Below are 16,161 nucleotides of genomic sequence, written 5' to 3' on the forward strand. Positions count from 1 at the left end.
ACGAAGGAGATGATCGTGGACTTCAGGAAGAACCGGCCCAGCCACGCTCCACTGCTCATCAACAGCTCGGCTGTGGAGATGGTCAGCAGCACCAAATTCCTGGGGGTGCACATCACAAACAACCTCACCTGGACTGTGAACACCACGTCTCTGGTCAAGAGGGCACAGAAACGCTTGTATTTCCTGCGGAGGATGAGAAGAGCACACCTGCCCCCGCCCATCCTCAAGACGTTCTACAGAAGCACCATAGAGAGCATTCTGACCAGCTGCCTCTCTGTGTGGTGTGGAGGCTGCAGCGCCTCCGACTGGAAGAACGTGAGGAGAGTGGTGCGGACAGCAGAGAGGATCATCGGGGCCCCCCTTCCCTCCATTCAGGACATTTCATCCCAGCGCTGCGTGTCCCGAGGCCGAAACATCGTCAGTGACCCCTCACACCCCCACCATGGACTGTTCTCCCTGCTGCCCTCTGGAAAGAGGTTCTGCAGCATCCGGTGCAGGTCCACCTGGTTCTGAAACAGCTTTTTCCCACTTGCCATCAGACTGCTGAACTCTTAACTGGACTGCACTCAAAAACTGGTCTCCACTTTATACCTTGCACATGTACAGAGCTAAATGGCTTGATGCTATGCTAACGCTGATGCTAACGCTGTTGAAGGCCTGAGCTGAGCGTCTTTGGGCTGAGGAGGATTCTGCTGCTGAAAATCTTCTGTTTGGGGTTTTTGTGCTGTTTGAAGCAACAGTTGCTGCAGTTACTTGACCTGTTGAGGTGCAACTAGCTTGTTGGAATCAGAAGTTCACAGTTGACAGTTGTGATGTGAAAGAAAGATGGCTGCCAACACAGAGGCTAGAAGTAGTGATTAACTTTAGGCTTAGTAATGTGGCTCTGTTGACATCAACATGGTTGCATCAAGATGATCTTTCTATGAAAATTATCAAATGTTTGAGTGAAAATAAGATCTTTTACATTTCAACATATATACTTTTTTATTTTTATATCAACTTAATACTTGAAATTTAATCAAAATATTTCAAAAACAAGGTTCATACTTTAATAATTCAAAAACGAAAATTGTATTTGCATTAAACAGGAACTTGAATTTAAACATAAACTAATATTTGTGCCAAAAAAATGTGCATCATCTTGCGATTAATTTCTTTTGGACAACGACACAGATTTGCGGCGGTGGCGGCGGCGGCGGCGGTGGCGGCGGCCTTCACGCTGTCGCCACATGGATCCTCCATACCAGACATTTCTTTAACTTGATTAACCAGTTTAAATAACTGGTGCAGCGTTGACTTGTTTTATGAAGTCTTCCTGTTAAAGACAAGTTATTTGTTTCCACTGTCGCCACATGGATCCTCGGTGAGACACTGCTGACGCAGACCATCTCTGTTTTGTATCTATGTGTGTGTGTGTGTGTGTGTGTGTGTGTGTGTGTGTGTGTGTGTATATGCTGCAGCACAACCAATCAAATTAACAAAATTGAAAAATAAATAAAAAGAGTGGGGGAGACAAGAGAGGAAAAATCGCTTCAAGCAGAAACTCTCCCCTGAATAAGTTCTTTTGGGTTCATCAGTTATGAATTATCCAACTATAAACAAAGTGCAACAAGTAAAACCTGTGAGAAGACGATCTCAGCTGAAGTTCCACAAAGAGGTCGGTGGTATTTTTCCTTTGCTGTGAGACAGAGAGCTGGGAGGTTGTTGACTGTAGTTACTGGGAAGTGAACGTCAGGCTACGATGATGATGCCGTTTAGCTTTCACTGGTCATGCTACGCTGGTCATGCTACGCTGGTCATGCTACGCTGGTCATGCTACGCTTGTCATGCTACATGAATCTGGTCTTCAGACGCGTTCACACAGCTCAGGATCGGCGGTGGATGGTGATCGGGGATCCGGATCAGAAAGCAGGTTCTGCACTGAACTCAGGGAAGAGTTTCCCTCTGAATCCATCATCAAGCTGAACCGGGTCCAACAGAGGATCCATGGCCTGCAGGTCAAAGTTCATTCTGTAAAATGATAAAATATGTTTATTATTGCAGCCGAGTTTAACTGAACTGTTAAAGGTGTTTTTATACTTTGTGTTCAGCTGCACATATTTGATCAAGATTTGAGATAAACGGATTTAAGAAAGAACACATGGTCCATTATTACATATAATTGTAACATTGTTAAAAAAAGACTGAAGGACTTGAAGCCAAGTTTCAGACTTGGGACTCGACTCAGGACTTGAGGATAAAGACTCGGTCCCACGTCTGGCATTCTGTCTGCCTGGTGATGGATCATAGTTTGGAGCTCTTGGTTGAGAAGTTGTGGTCGAACCACCTGCTGATGGACTGAGAAGATTCAGAAACAGATCAAGGAAATGATGACAACAAAACCGTCGCCGCATTAAAAGCTCCACTCAAGAAAAACATGATCGAGTATTTGAAAGGTAGGATCTCTGATCTGAGGAACGGCAACCGGAACAGAAACACAGGAACGCTGCAGGTATTCTGCTGATCATTTATTGGTGCCAGTTTTTAAAGTGTAGATTTCATTCCTTAGAGAGTTTGACCTGAAACCTGCAGCTGTCCTGCTAAGATCAGCTGCTTTATTGCTGAAGGAATAGAGATTTTCACTGACTGCCTTAAAAACCTTCTGATGCCTCCAGAAGGGAATCGATCTGCTGAAGACGTCTGTCCGTCCGTCCGCCCATCCGTCCGTCCGTCCGCCCGTCCGTCCGCCCGCCCGTCCGCCCGTCCGTCCGCCCGCCCGTCCGCCCGCCCGTCCGCCCGTCCGTCGTTATATATTCATTTATTCAGAAGGTTTTTGTCAGAGAGTAAATTTACTTCGTAAACATCATTGCTGTGTTTTTTTTTTTGCAAAACATAAAGTCTTACCAGGTATTTTTGGTCTAATTTCTAGTGTGAATGTCTTATTTTAAGTGTACTAGATTACAAGTAACTTCATCATGAAGTAGATGTTGATTTAAGTACATAATTCCTTACTATTGATGGAAAAGGATTAGTTTCACTGGCTGATGGTTTCACTTGGATCAAGACATTTTTCTCATGTTCTAAGTCAGGGGTCTCAAACTCCAGTCCTCAAGGGCCGCTGTCCTGCAACTTTTAGATGTGCCTCTGCTGCACCACACCTGAATAGAATAATTAGGTCATTAAGGCTCTGGAGAACTGATCTGCACAAGGAGGAGGTAATTAAGCCATTTCATTCCAGAGTTTTGTACCTGTGGCTCATCTAAAAACTGCAGGACAGCGGCCCTTGAGGACTGGAGTTTGACACCTGTGTTCTAAGTTAATTAATCTGCCAGTTGAACTGCTACATTTTCATCAATATTAAGGAATTGTTCTTGAAACCAGTTCCTCTTTCTAGCTGAAAAGTTTCTTTTTAGTTAGTCTTATTTCAAGTGTGCTGAGTTATTTTCTCTAGAAACTAAATGACTTGGTAAGGTTTTGTTTTTGCAGTGTGATAAGCCGGAGTAGATAACAATCCTCCTCCCTTCAATCCAACCACAGCGAGTCGATATGGAAAACCTCAAACCACCTTCAGCTGCTGCTGCGCCGCTCCCATAGAGAAACAATTCAACAGTTTTTGTACGAGTGTTTCTCACCGTGTTTACGGACCACAGTGACTGAAGGCAGCCTGAACGTTTGACAAAAACCTCTGAGCTTTACGACGAGCCGCTGATGTTCAACACGAAGCTCTGATTCTTCCAATCCTTATTAAATATGTGGAACTTTGGAAACTAAAGCTCTTTTCAGACAGTGGAAACATTATATTACTGACATAACCACTAAAACCCGATTGGTTGTTGCCTACATAAAAACTAAATATTACAACTTAAAACGGCTCCGTCTGCTGCAAAACAAAGATACTGAAGACTAAATGTTTCTTCTGCTCCTGGAGTCAACTAGAACTACTTTATGTAGAACAAAAGCTTCCAGCTGATTTAAACCACCAAGTCATCTCAGTGCAGGTTGGAACGACGGTCTCTTCATCTGTGGTCAGCGACTGGTGGCCCAGATGTGGTCAAATGTTGCCTGATGAGGTTTTAGGCAGAAAAATTACAATTTAATTCCCGTCTGTCTTTTTATCCGTCCTTTAACTAAAGTTAACTTCTCACCTCCACATTTTTCTTCCGTCAACTGTTGTTCCAAAACCCAGAGACACTAAAACTCAGCCACAGCGATTCAGTTTGACCCACAGAAGACTTTTAAACATTCAAGTACAAGCTGGTTCTGTTCTTGCTGGGAGACCCAACAGAACCACTTCACCTGCCAAACCACACAGAATCTAAAGAATGTGAATCTTACAGGGCCTCAGCTGTCTCTTGAAATTTGTAAGACCAGTGAAAACTTTGACCTTCAGTGAGAATCAACCAGGTTTAAAGCCCAGATTCACAGGAACCAAATGATCCGAAGGAAAAGAAAAGCTCCATACTTCCAAAGTCCAACCACATGGACAGACGAGGAGCAACGGCAGAGTCCAAGTTGAGTCTAAAGTCTTTCCCTGGTTCAACAGGCTGTTTCAGCATCACAAGAAGAGGAAATGTCAAAGACCAGACAACCTGATCTTATTCTGTCTTCTGCCTAAAGGCTTGAGCTGATGAACTGACCCTCATCTTCACTCTGATGTTTCTGATGTTCCCTCCTGCTGTCAGACAGCAGCTGTGATTCCTGCAGTCTATGATCCTGAAGTTTTTTGAGAGCACTTGAGGCCTCTGAAGAACTTCACAGGTTGCTGAAGACCCTGCAGTTTGCTTACAGTTGAGATTATGCAGCCAGCTACTGTATTGATGAATCAGGGATTACACCAGGATCCTTTCTGTGGACTTGCAGGACCTTACTTCAGGTAAGGTAACCCCTGAGGAAACTAAACACCACAACAGACACCAACAGCCCAGAGACTGCAACTTCTGAGCCAGCAGAGACTCCAGTACAAATCCAAACCAGTCGTCTCTGATGTGATGGTGCCACATCCAGCTATGGTCACTCACAAACCAACGTGGTTCTCTACAGTGCAGACTGGCTCTGTCTCTCCTACATGGTTGCAGAAACTCCTCAGTAAGACGGTAGAATCCTTTCAGCGATGATCCCAGTGATACGGAGGCTGCAGAATGTCCTGGAAAAGTGACACCATCAGCATCAAATGGTTCAAATGTTCTTCAAAATGTCTGCAACCATTTGGCTCCATGGGGATTTAAGTTTGAAACCTTGAGATGTTTCTTGGCACGGCGTCCAGAAGCCTGACTGGACTCCAGCCCCAGCGCTGGAGTCCAGCTGCCTGGACTTCACAGACCGCCTGCTGAAGGTTGGAGACTCTGGACAGCTGCCTGGAGAATCTACTCAAACCATCAGAACCTTTTCCTCACCTGGAAGTGAAAAGGTTTGTTTGAATTGTTTGTTGGAGCCCAGGATTGATGGTTCTGAAACCAGGTCCCAGAGTGGATACATTTCAAAATGTTGTTTCCTGTTTGCATGTGTGCATGAAATCCATGCCTCTTTTTTATTTTTAAGCACAAACTTCATAGCTCCGTCTGTGTTGTGCTTTCACCGTACTCTGAAATTACACGGGGCAGTTTGGTGTGTGTTTTCTCATTCTGTAGCAGCGCTACAGCGCCCCCGAGTGGCCTGGCATACCTACTACACCATTTTCTGCAGCGTTGCTCCCCGTTTTGTGGATGCTCATTTTTGTTCTTACAACTTTTCCATGTTTCTCTGTGTAGACGAGGCCTAAAACAGGAATGTTGACCGTTTTTTCCCTGCGTTTACACAGAAAATGTTTATTTTCATGTTCACAGAGAAAGCTCATATTTGTGAAATCGCTGATGCACCTCTAACCTGACCTTTAACCCCGAAGACGTCACACAAACGACAACGATGATGTCCAAGGTTTCCCCCAGAGAACCTGCTAACCCCGCTGGCTGGGCGCTCAGTCGTTCATCCAGCCGGGTTTGAGTTTAAAAATGTTTAAAGTTGACAGGAAATTTTAAAATATCACTTGATTATGTGTTATTGAAAGATTAATATCTGAACAGCAGCTTAAAAAATGTAAACATTAAAAAAAATGAAATGAGCAATGCTAAGCCTGGTGTAGCTCAAGTAAAGCCTGGTGGGCTGCCAGGCTGAAAACACACTGGAGGAAACCCTGATGAATTGGTACAGCAGCAAAAACCTCTACAAACCTCCAGTTATGGTTTTGTTTAGTATTTTTATTTCAGTGTTGCGTTTATCCCTGACCTGTGTAGCGCCACTTACAGGCCTGGTGGAGGAACTGCAGCAGTTCGGTGCTGATTGAAGCCGGTTCTGTAATCGGTTCTGTTGATGATCAGATCTGACCCACAGCGTGTGGATCAGAGCTTTTCCCCTGAATATGTAATTATTCCTAATAAGTTTAGAGATAAATCAGTTTTGATTATTTGGATGTTTAGTTTGTAAACAGCCAAAGCAAAAAACTCACAGACATAAATATTCTGGTAGAGATGAAAATGTAAACTTTGTTTCATGTTCAGTATTGATAGATTTTTTACATGATGATGGAGGAAAAACAGCAGAACGGTTTCAGAAGCGTTCAGTCTGGTGGCTTCAGCTGGTTTCCTGCTGCAGGTTTTTGTTGGAGGGTTTTTCACCGTGTTGACTGGGGTACCACTCTGACTGAACCTGCACACACAGCGCAACAAAAACCTCCAGGCTCTCCTGATCCACCTGGAAAACCCTTAAAACCCCCCATGGAGACCCAAACAACCGGAACCAAGCTGGGTTTCAGGTCACTTCTCTACAGGCTCTTTTATAAAGAAAACCTGAAACTTTCCTTCACTTTTCTTCGGCTCACATTTCTGCTCTGCTGCTGATCCAAGTCCTGTCAGCGTGAAATCCTCCCTTTAAAATCCTAACAAAATCTCCTTCAATGCTCCAGGTTTCATAACGGCACCGTTGGAGGTGGAAGTGGATTTTCCTCCTGGTTCTTCTCCTCTGAAGATGTTTTCAGCTCTCAGGTTTTTGTGTGAGGCCGTCGCATTGTGATGCACTGACGTTCGGAAAGCCCATCCGACTCACCGTCTTTCCTAAAGGTAAGAAAAAACTCTTCAGAAATACAAACCTTTACTGCATTGATGCAAATTTAGATTCAAACTTTAATGTTTTATTTTCCAAATGCATAAATGAGCCGAGGAGGAAAATCTGAGCTGCAGTGAATTTGACTCGTTTCTCTGTAAATCGAGCAAAACGAACAGAAAAGTTCTGATTTATTTAGGAAGTTTAAACGAACCCAAACTTTAACAACATCATAGTTTTAAAAACATATTTATGTTGTGATGTGATGAATAAATCCTCACCTTAAGTTATTAAATGTTTTCTTTAAGAAATAAAGGTTTTTGTTTTCAGTATCCAAAATTAAATTGATTAAAAATCGTTGGAATTAAAGTGTGAAAATATTGAAAAATAAACCTATAAATTAATCTTTGAATGTTTTAGAAACTGTTGATTTTGACTCTTTGATCTGAGAAAAATGTTGATTTGGTTTATTGGAATAATTGAGATGAATAATCAGAAATGTGCTAAAAATAAAAATGTTGAATCTGCATTAAAATGATAAATGTTTGCTCACAGTAGAGATGATATTATCCAGGAACAAAAACTTAAACCTGAACTGCATCAAAAAACAAACAAATTACTGAATAATTTCAATCAATTTACTTTCTAAAAAATAAAACAAAGACTTTTAAATATAATAAAGTGTGTAATATAATATCTAAACCAGGATTTCACCGTCAACCTTTAAAATGGTTTAGAACATAAAAGTTCATCAGAGAGAAAAATATCTGAAAACGTAATATTTATAAAACTTCATAAAGTGGAAGGAATAAATTAATGCCAATATTTAATATCTTAGTTAAAGCAAAGAAGAGACTAAAAGAAGGAAAACTGTTTTTATTCACGTTTGTCAGAATATTAATTCAATCTGTGAATAAACATCAAATTTATGGATGTAAAAATCCAGTTTGTCCATTAAATCAGTTTTTAGTTTTTAATCATGAATCATTTGTTTCTGTTTTTAATCTTAATGTTTCCTCTTGATGCAAAACCAGAAAATTACAGTCTAATATTCAACATATAACAGCGAAAAAATGCTTTAAAATAAAAATCTGCTAATATTAGCCAGATAAAAAATGCTCAGTTTAATGCAGGATAAAATAATTTAACACAATGTAACAAAATCAAACCTTCATATTTTGTTTTATTGCCTTTTCAACTGAAGCTATGATGCAGGATTCCTGCATTATGAATATTTGTCAGAAATAAGTTGCATTACTTTAATATTTAGGATGTTTTGTTGTGAATCTTCATCATGGAGCCAGAAAACGGTGAAAATGATGATTTTAATGTTTAAAGTATTAAATCAGAGTAATTTTATAATTAACTGGCTTTCATGGCATTTTGTCCAAACCTGAAAATGATCAACTATTGAATTATGAAAGTTTATTTTAATAACTTTATTGAAATTCCCTGCAGTGTTTTTAAGTCCAGTCTGAAGTTTTTATGGTTTCTGTTTAATGTTTGACCCGGTTCTGGTTCCCCTCAGACGATTCCCCCGTCAGTCCGACCCTCTTCCTCCTCGGTCGCCTGCAGCCCGCCGGTTCCTCCCAGGACGTCGGGTCCCAGTCGGGTCCAGATGTCTGTCTGGCCGCAGGTTTCCGTCCGAACGGGGACGACATGGTTCTGGAAACGACGGTGGGTCCGGTCCCGGTGAAAACGAATCCAGCCCGCCTGTCGGCAACCACCAAGACCTACTATTACCCCGGCTTCAGCAACGGCACCATCAGCTCCTGCAGGCTGGGCCAAACCACGTCCAGCGGCGGCCAAACCACGTCCAGCGGCGAGAAAGCAGGTATGAAACACCTGGAGGCAGAATTCAGGTTCTGGTTCTGATCAGGAGGTTCTGGACGACATTCGGGAGTTTTTACCTCTGATTGTCTCTCAAACAGGTGATCAAGCTGACAGGATTTATCCAGGTAAGTGAACACACACCTGAACACACACCTGAACACACACCTGAACACACACCTGAACTCACACCCCAACACACACCTGAACACACACCTGAACACACACCTGAACACACACCCCAACACACACCTGAACTCTCTCCTGTTTTAATGATGTTTTTCTCTGTTTGATTCCTGGTTTCTGTCTGGAAATCCAGAGAAATCCAAGCAGAACTTCTTCGTGCTGCTGATCAGCGCCGTCCGGCTGATCTTCGCCAAAGCTGTGGCCTCCAGCGCCATCCTGACCATCAGAACCTTGATCATGTGACCCTTCTGGGCCGCCGTCCGAACCGACTGCGGGACAAAGAAACGCGTCGCGTCGGATTTTATCCTCTTAATTTGATGAAAAATAATCCAGAAGGAGAAACAGGAAGAAACTGGAGTCTAAAAGTTAAAAATCAAATTTTAGGTTTTATTTGATTAAATTGAGCAGCGACTCAAACGGAGGGAATTTTTCACCCAAATACTGAAAAACATAAACATGAACTCTCACCTGTTTTTATCAACTTAAACTTATTAATTTGTTTGATTCTTACAAAAATGCCTCAAAACAAAGTTTTCAAAAGAAAATCACCAAGAGAGAAATAAGGTTATAAACATGAGTTCAGTTTAACAGCATACTTCTGCTTATGAAATATAAGTTTTTATCTTTTTGTCTTCACTTAAACATAAAATTCACAAAAATGAAGAAAGCAGTTAAATTCAATATTCTTTATGATTTGACCAGAAACGTTTAACAGGATTTTAACTTCATGACTTCAAAATAATTTCAGGCTTTAATGAAAGAAAAGTTCAGAATGTTAGAATATTTTCTTAACAATCATTTTGACTGAATCCTTTATTTTTCTCGTAGTTTTGCTTCAGTTCAGTCTCTGATCTGCTGTTTGTTTGTTGGATTTGAGCAGGTTGGTGATGAGTGTGTCAGACAGCAGGCGTCCCTCAGGGCGCCGCTCTCAGACGCTTTGTTCTTTCTTTGATTGAATCTTGTTGAAACTCCAGCAGAGGCTGATGAACTCCATGTTGTTCATCGATTTCCTCCTGAATTGGACCTGAGCGTCTCCAGCCTGTGTCAGTTTGATCGGTTGGAACCGCATTTCAACAGGAAGCTGAAGCTGCAGATAAAATCAGTGAGAAACTAAACGGCAGCAGCAGGTCGGTTTCACCTCGGCAGGAAACGGTTCAACATCAGCTTCCTCTTTCTGATTCATGTTTTACTTCTTGACAGCTTCAATAAAAACCTAAAAAAACAAACTGCTTCACTGTTTTATATTTTAATGAATAGAAATAAATTTAATAAATGAAACAGAAAAACCAGCCAGGCTGGAGAAACCTGCAAAAAACAACCAGAAGAACTTTAAACTTTTATATTCAGGTTAAAAAATCTTGTTCTGCTTTTAGATTATCCTCCATCATTTCCTCATGACTGGATGAAAATGGATTTAGTTTTGATCAAAAAGAAGAGTAGGTCACACTGAGGTCACCATCAGGTCACACCGAGGTCACCATCAGGTCACACTGAGGTCATCATCAGGTCACACTGAGGTCATCATCAGGTCACACCGAAGTCACCATCAGGTCACCCTGAGGTCATCATCAGGTCACACTGAGGTCATCATCAGGTCACACCGAGGTCACCATCAGGTCACACTGAGGTCACCATCAGGTCACACTGAGGTCACCATCAGGTCACACTGAAGTCACCATCAGGTCACACAGAGGTCACCATCAGGTCACACCGAGGTTCAGGTCTAAGGAAGGGAACCAAGAATCACTTCTCTCCATGAACCAGTTCTTCAGTTCTTCAGTTCTCCTGATTCTGCTTGTTGGTTCCAACATCATGACGGCGTTTTGCCCCGTTAGGTTAGAACATTTCCAAGATGGCGTCTGGCCACAGACGCTCCAAAGTTTAGTTGCGTTTCAGTAACAAGACGTTTCCAGGGCAACTGCAACATGTGCAGAGCCTCAGTCACAATGAAAGGAGGAAAAACCTTCAACATCCTCAGACGTTTGACCACAGCCTGCAGTGATGTTCTGTCGGGTCAGGCAGCTGAGGCAGAACCTCACCTGGTCCTCAGGTGAAGGTAAACACACGGGACGTAAAGTAGATGCTAACAGCGATGAGAGAAAATCAATTCTCCACCTGAAGTTAATACAGAAATGTTTTTTTATTGGTCAAAGTTTCTAAATTCACAGATTGTCTGTTGAAAGGCCAGGATGAGGCAGTGCTGTGCCTCACCTCTAGGGGCGCTGTGTCACTGAATGAAGCAGGCAAGTGGTTCATGTCTGTCTTCATGTCACCAATGTTCTTGTTTAATTACGTTTCTACTTTAACGTTCCACAGTCTGACATGTTTAATAATGTTGGACACATTTAGTCTTTCTGATCGGCCATAACTGCCTGAGGCAGGAAGTACCGTGCCTCGCTGACAGGGGGCAGTGCTGAGCCTCAGACACAACGAGCAGCATCTGCTCTTCTTCTACGCATTGAAACGGTTGATAGCAGACGGATCAGAACCGCTTCATGCCGCTCCGTCTGGCAGCAGATGTTTGAAAATGAGAAACGTTTATTTTTGCAACAGGATGGAAGGAAAACAAAATTATTCAGATTTTAATTCTAATCAGAGAAGAAATCAGCCAAACAAAACATTCAAAGAATTTCAAAAAATGTGACCTTATTAAATATTTCATCTTTCTTGCTATTATATGAACTCACACTAGTTATGGTCAAAATTAAAATATAGCTTCTGTTGGATTTTGGATTTGTACATCAAACTGATGGAGTCTGCAGCCTGGAGGTCGTCTGAAAGGGATGTGGAGTGGTTGCTTAGCAACAGTGATGGAGTGTTGGAGTGGTTGCTTAGCAACAGTGATGGAGTGTTGGAGTGGTTGCTTAGCAACAGTGATGAAGTGTTGGAGTGGTTGCTTAGCAACAGTGATGGAGTGTTGGAGTGGTTGCTTAGCAACAGTGATGAAGTGTTGGAGTGGTTGCTTAGCAACAGTGATGAAGTGTTGGAGTGGTTGCTTAGCAACAGTGATGAAGTGTTGGAGTCGTTGCTTAGCGACGGTGATGGAGTGTTGGAGTGGTTGCTTAGTGACGGTGAAGGAGCTTGCAGCGCCTCCTCCTGGTCCTCCTGGTTCCTGCGTCTCATTCTGACGAGGAACACCGACTGGACCGGAGCCGGAGCCACACAGGTTGGTCCAAACGTTAGAGAGTTTCTACTTTATGTTCTAACTCGACACGCTGGTTTGGACCCAGTCTAGTTCAAAACATTTGGTGTGGAAGTTTCTGCTGCTCAGCAGTTATTGTTTTAATAATTCCAGGTTTCTGATCCAGAACAAACCGTTACCATGGAAGCTGGTTTCACCGTCTGCATACAGAACAACTGACGACCCAAATGCTGCCTTCCTGTTTTAGTCGTGTTGCTCTGGCGGTTCTGCTGCGCTGAGCCTTCTGGGTCAGAACCCCGTTGAGCAGCTGCTGTTTCGTCTCTGCAGGAGTTTTTAGGCTGCAGGTGAAGTTGGGTTCAGAACCGGGTCACATCAGTTTCCTGCCTTTCAACACAAACTGAAAGTTTCCATTCAGGACTTTTTATCTGAAGCAGAAAACAGTAAAACTGATCCTGGTTCAGGATCCAGAACCTGAGCGGACCGACGGCTCACAGGCTGCTGTCTTCACAGAAATATCTGATTTATTAAGTTATTATTAATGAACGAGCTTTTAAAATAATGGGTCTTAGATGAACCTCTATGCAGATCATAGTTTTGTTTGGAAATGATGACTAAAGATTTACTGGTTACTTTCTGAATTTGGGTTAATGTGAGATATTCTTTAAGCTTCACAGAAAACGACTCCAGATTTTAAAAACGGTTTCTGTCCTGAAACGTCCCAACCTGCAGCTGAACTAAGTCCTGAGGCAGCAACAGGTCCGGTCAGACGGTGCTGGTCTGACCTGCTCCTGTTTCTCTCCATTCACTTCCAGGCCTCACCGGTCCAAAGGAGGCGGAGCCTGAGACGGCGCCGGTTTAAAGGAGGCGGAGCCTGAGAGCAGAGACCAGTCTGATAGGCTCACGACTCGCTGGCGCCCCCATCAGTTCATCCTGGACAGTTTGGACTTTAACCGTGGGTTCGGTACCTCGATGTTCTGGAGAAGATATGATGCAGGTCAGTGTTTATTTTTATTTAAAATTTGATGAAAGGGTGAAGAAAAATGTCAATTTATAAACTGAAGCTTTGAACAGAATTTATGATTAATGGGAAACTTGGTTCTGAAATGATTAAAACATTGAAACAAAAATACCTGAGTCCCAAAAATACATATAACAATATAAATGAACAAACTGTGAAGATTTGGACAAATTGAATGTTTTCAGTTTTACAGCAGCACCAGATTAAGACCAGATTAAGCAGATAATCCAGATTATTGGCCTCTGAAGGTCTCAGCAGTTTTTGTCGCCATTTTTATTTGTGTGTGAATCAAGGAGCTGAAAAAATGTATTTTGGAAAAGGAACCAAACTGAGAGCAGAGAACGGTAAGAGAAAATACTTCCTGATCAAACTGAACTTCAGCTCATTTTATAGATTTATTGATTATTTTTCTCAGCTTTATAGACGTTTGATGACCAGATTAGATCAGGCAGCAGGATGAATCTAGAAATGATTCAGAGAATCAAGCAGCAGTTTGAGCTTCAGGCTGAATCAACGTGTGACTCAGGGAGGAAACAACAGGATTTACTTTGGATCAGGAACCAAACTGTCTGTAGAAACAGGTGGGATTAGATTATTTTAATAGATTATTCAAATTAGATTATTTTTATAACCTCTGCAGGATTATTTTAGTTCTTATTTTGGTCATTTATTGAGTTTTTTTAATGCGTTAATGATGGAAACTAAACTGTTAACAGCAGAAGATGAAAATCTGATAAACATTTTATTTTCCAGTAATAAACATGATTATTATAAAAGTTGAGTTTAAATCAGGAGGTGAATAAAACAGAAACCGGATCGGGTTCTGGTTCCGTCGGTTTCCCTCAGCAGAGGAACTGAACTCCACACTGAAGCTGGTGAGAAGCAAACATTTGATCTGAATTCAAACTTTCAGGTGAATTATTAACGTCTGAAGATGCTTGATTAGAAAAGATGGAATATTAAAACAAACGTCAGATTTAATGAGATCAAAGAATCTGGATATTAAATCAAAGTTTCATCGTTTAATAATCAGATCAGAGAAAAAGTTAAAACTCATCAAATGGAATAAAACCAGAAAACAGAAAAACTAAGAAAATCCAAAAGATTTTTATTATTATTACAAAAATAAAACTAAAAACATTCAAATGATTTAAATAAAGTTCTAGTTGGAATAAAAAATTATTTCATGATTGTTAAAATATTTCTGTTTGGTCCAAATATTAAAAACTGGATCCAGCAAAAAAACAAACAACCAAACAAAATAAAACAGGGAGGAACCGAGGAGGTGTTGGGAGTCGGAACCGGACCGGTTCTACAGCCGGTCCGGTTCGGTCCGGTTCTGACTGAGACCCATTTGGGTTCAAATCAGACCCAGTTTGGCATAAAAACCCAGAAAGTTCTGCAGAACCTGACAGACAGAGAGAGAACCAACAGAGTCCAGATGAGAACGGAGCTGCAGCAGCTTCAGAACCGGGTTTAGAACCTGAAGCTCAGATCAGCTGGTCCTCAGGTCTGAACTGGTTCCCAGTCCGGACTGGTTTTTGCTGAGCCGTGCGTCTCGGTGGGACCGCTCAGGGTCGATACAGAACCGTTTTCGGACAAGGATCCAAACTGTTTGTCCAGAACCGTGAGTAAAAATGTCCTATTACTCTGCTGCGAAGAAAAACGTAGAGAAAATAATTTTCCTTCAGATTTTTGAAGGTTTATGACTTTATTACATCAGTTAAAATATAATAAAATGTAAAAACTTTATGACATGAGTTAAAATATAATAAAATGTAAAAACTTTATTACATGAGTTAAAATATAATAAAATGTAAAAACTTTATTACATCAGTTAAAATGATCAGTTATGATGTTTGGCTGATTTTTGCTCAGGAACATAAATTTATTTATTTTGCATTAATTTAATTTATTTATTGGACCAAAGAAAAGCAGAAAATTTTAACTGCTTTGATATTTTATCGTCTCTGTGAGTTTTTCATATTCATCCAGTAAATAATAAACGTTGATAATAATAATAATAATTATTCTGGTTGATGTTTTTGCTGAGCTGTGAGTCGCAGTGTGAGAGGAAACGATGACAAGCTGAGCTTTGGATCCGGAACCCGACTCCTGGTTCGGTCCGGTGAGAAAAACTGAATGTTTCAGTTTCTTCAGACAAACTGCAGATTATTAAAAAGTTTCTGTTTTTAATAATAATAATAACAGATTTAAACACAGAGAATCTGAAGAAAATTATCAACTAAACTGATTTTAGATTTTATTTAAAGAAAAAACGAAAACCTGCAGAAATTCAGAAAATTATTAAAATTATTTACATAAAATATTTTATTTTAGTTCATAAAATAGCAACAAGTTCAGGCTTTAATAAGCATCCAGACATAAATCACCGTTTCATCCATCAGAACCACAACGGACTGGAGCAGCTGGTCGGTAAAAACCTGTTGAATCGGACCCGGTTCTGGTTCTGGTTCTGGTTCTGGAGCAGAACGACGGGTCGGATTCAGTTTAACAAATAAAAATGAATCAGAATATTAGAAAAGATTTTCAGCAGAAAATCTTCAGGTTTTTAGATTTTAGAAAAAAATTAATTTTTCTGTGAATTTAAATTTTATCAAACTGAAACGATCAAAGTTCTGCTGCGTTTGGACCCGCTCCGTTTTTGTTCTGCTGTTTCCTGGTGTGTGAATTCTGGTTCTGCTTATGGGAACCTGCTGTTTGGACCCGGAACCCGACTCACCGTTCAGAACCGTAAGTTCTGTTCTGGACTCCGAACATTTTGATCCGATTATTTTAGCAACAGAAGCTTGAAGAACCGGTCCATGATCAGAGACCGGTTCTGATCAGGGACCGGTTCTGATCAGAGACCGGTTCTGATCAGGGACCGGTTCTGATCAGGGACCAGTTCTGTTCAGGGACCGGTTCTGAT

The sequence above is a fragment of the Xiphophorus hellerii genome, chromosome 6 (genome assembly GCF_003331165.1).
Source record: "Xiphophorus hellerii strain 12219 chromosome 6, Xiphophorus_hellerii-4.1, whole genome shotgun sequence".
Taxonomy (NCBI): Eukaryota; Metazoa; Chordata; class Actinopteri; order Cyprinodontiformes; family Poeciliidae; genus Xiphophorus; species Xiphophorus hellerii.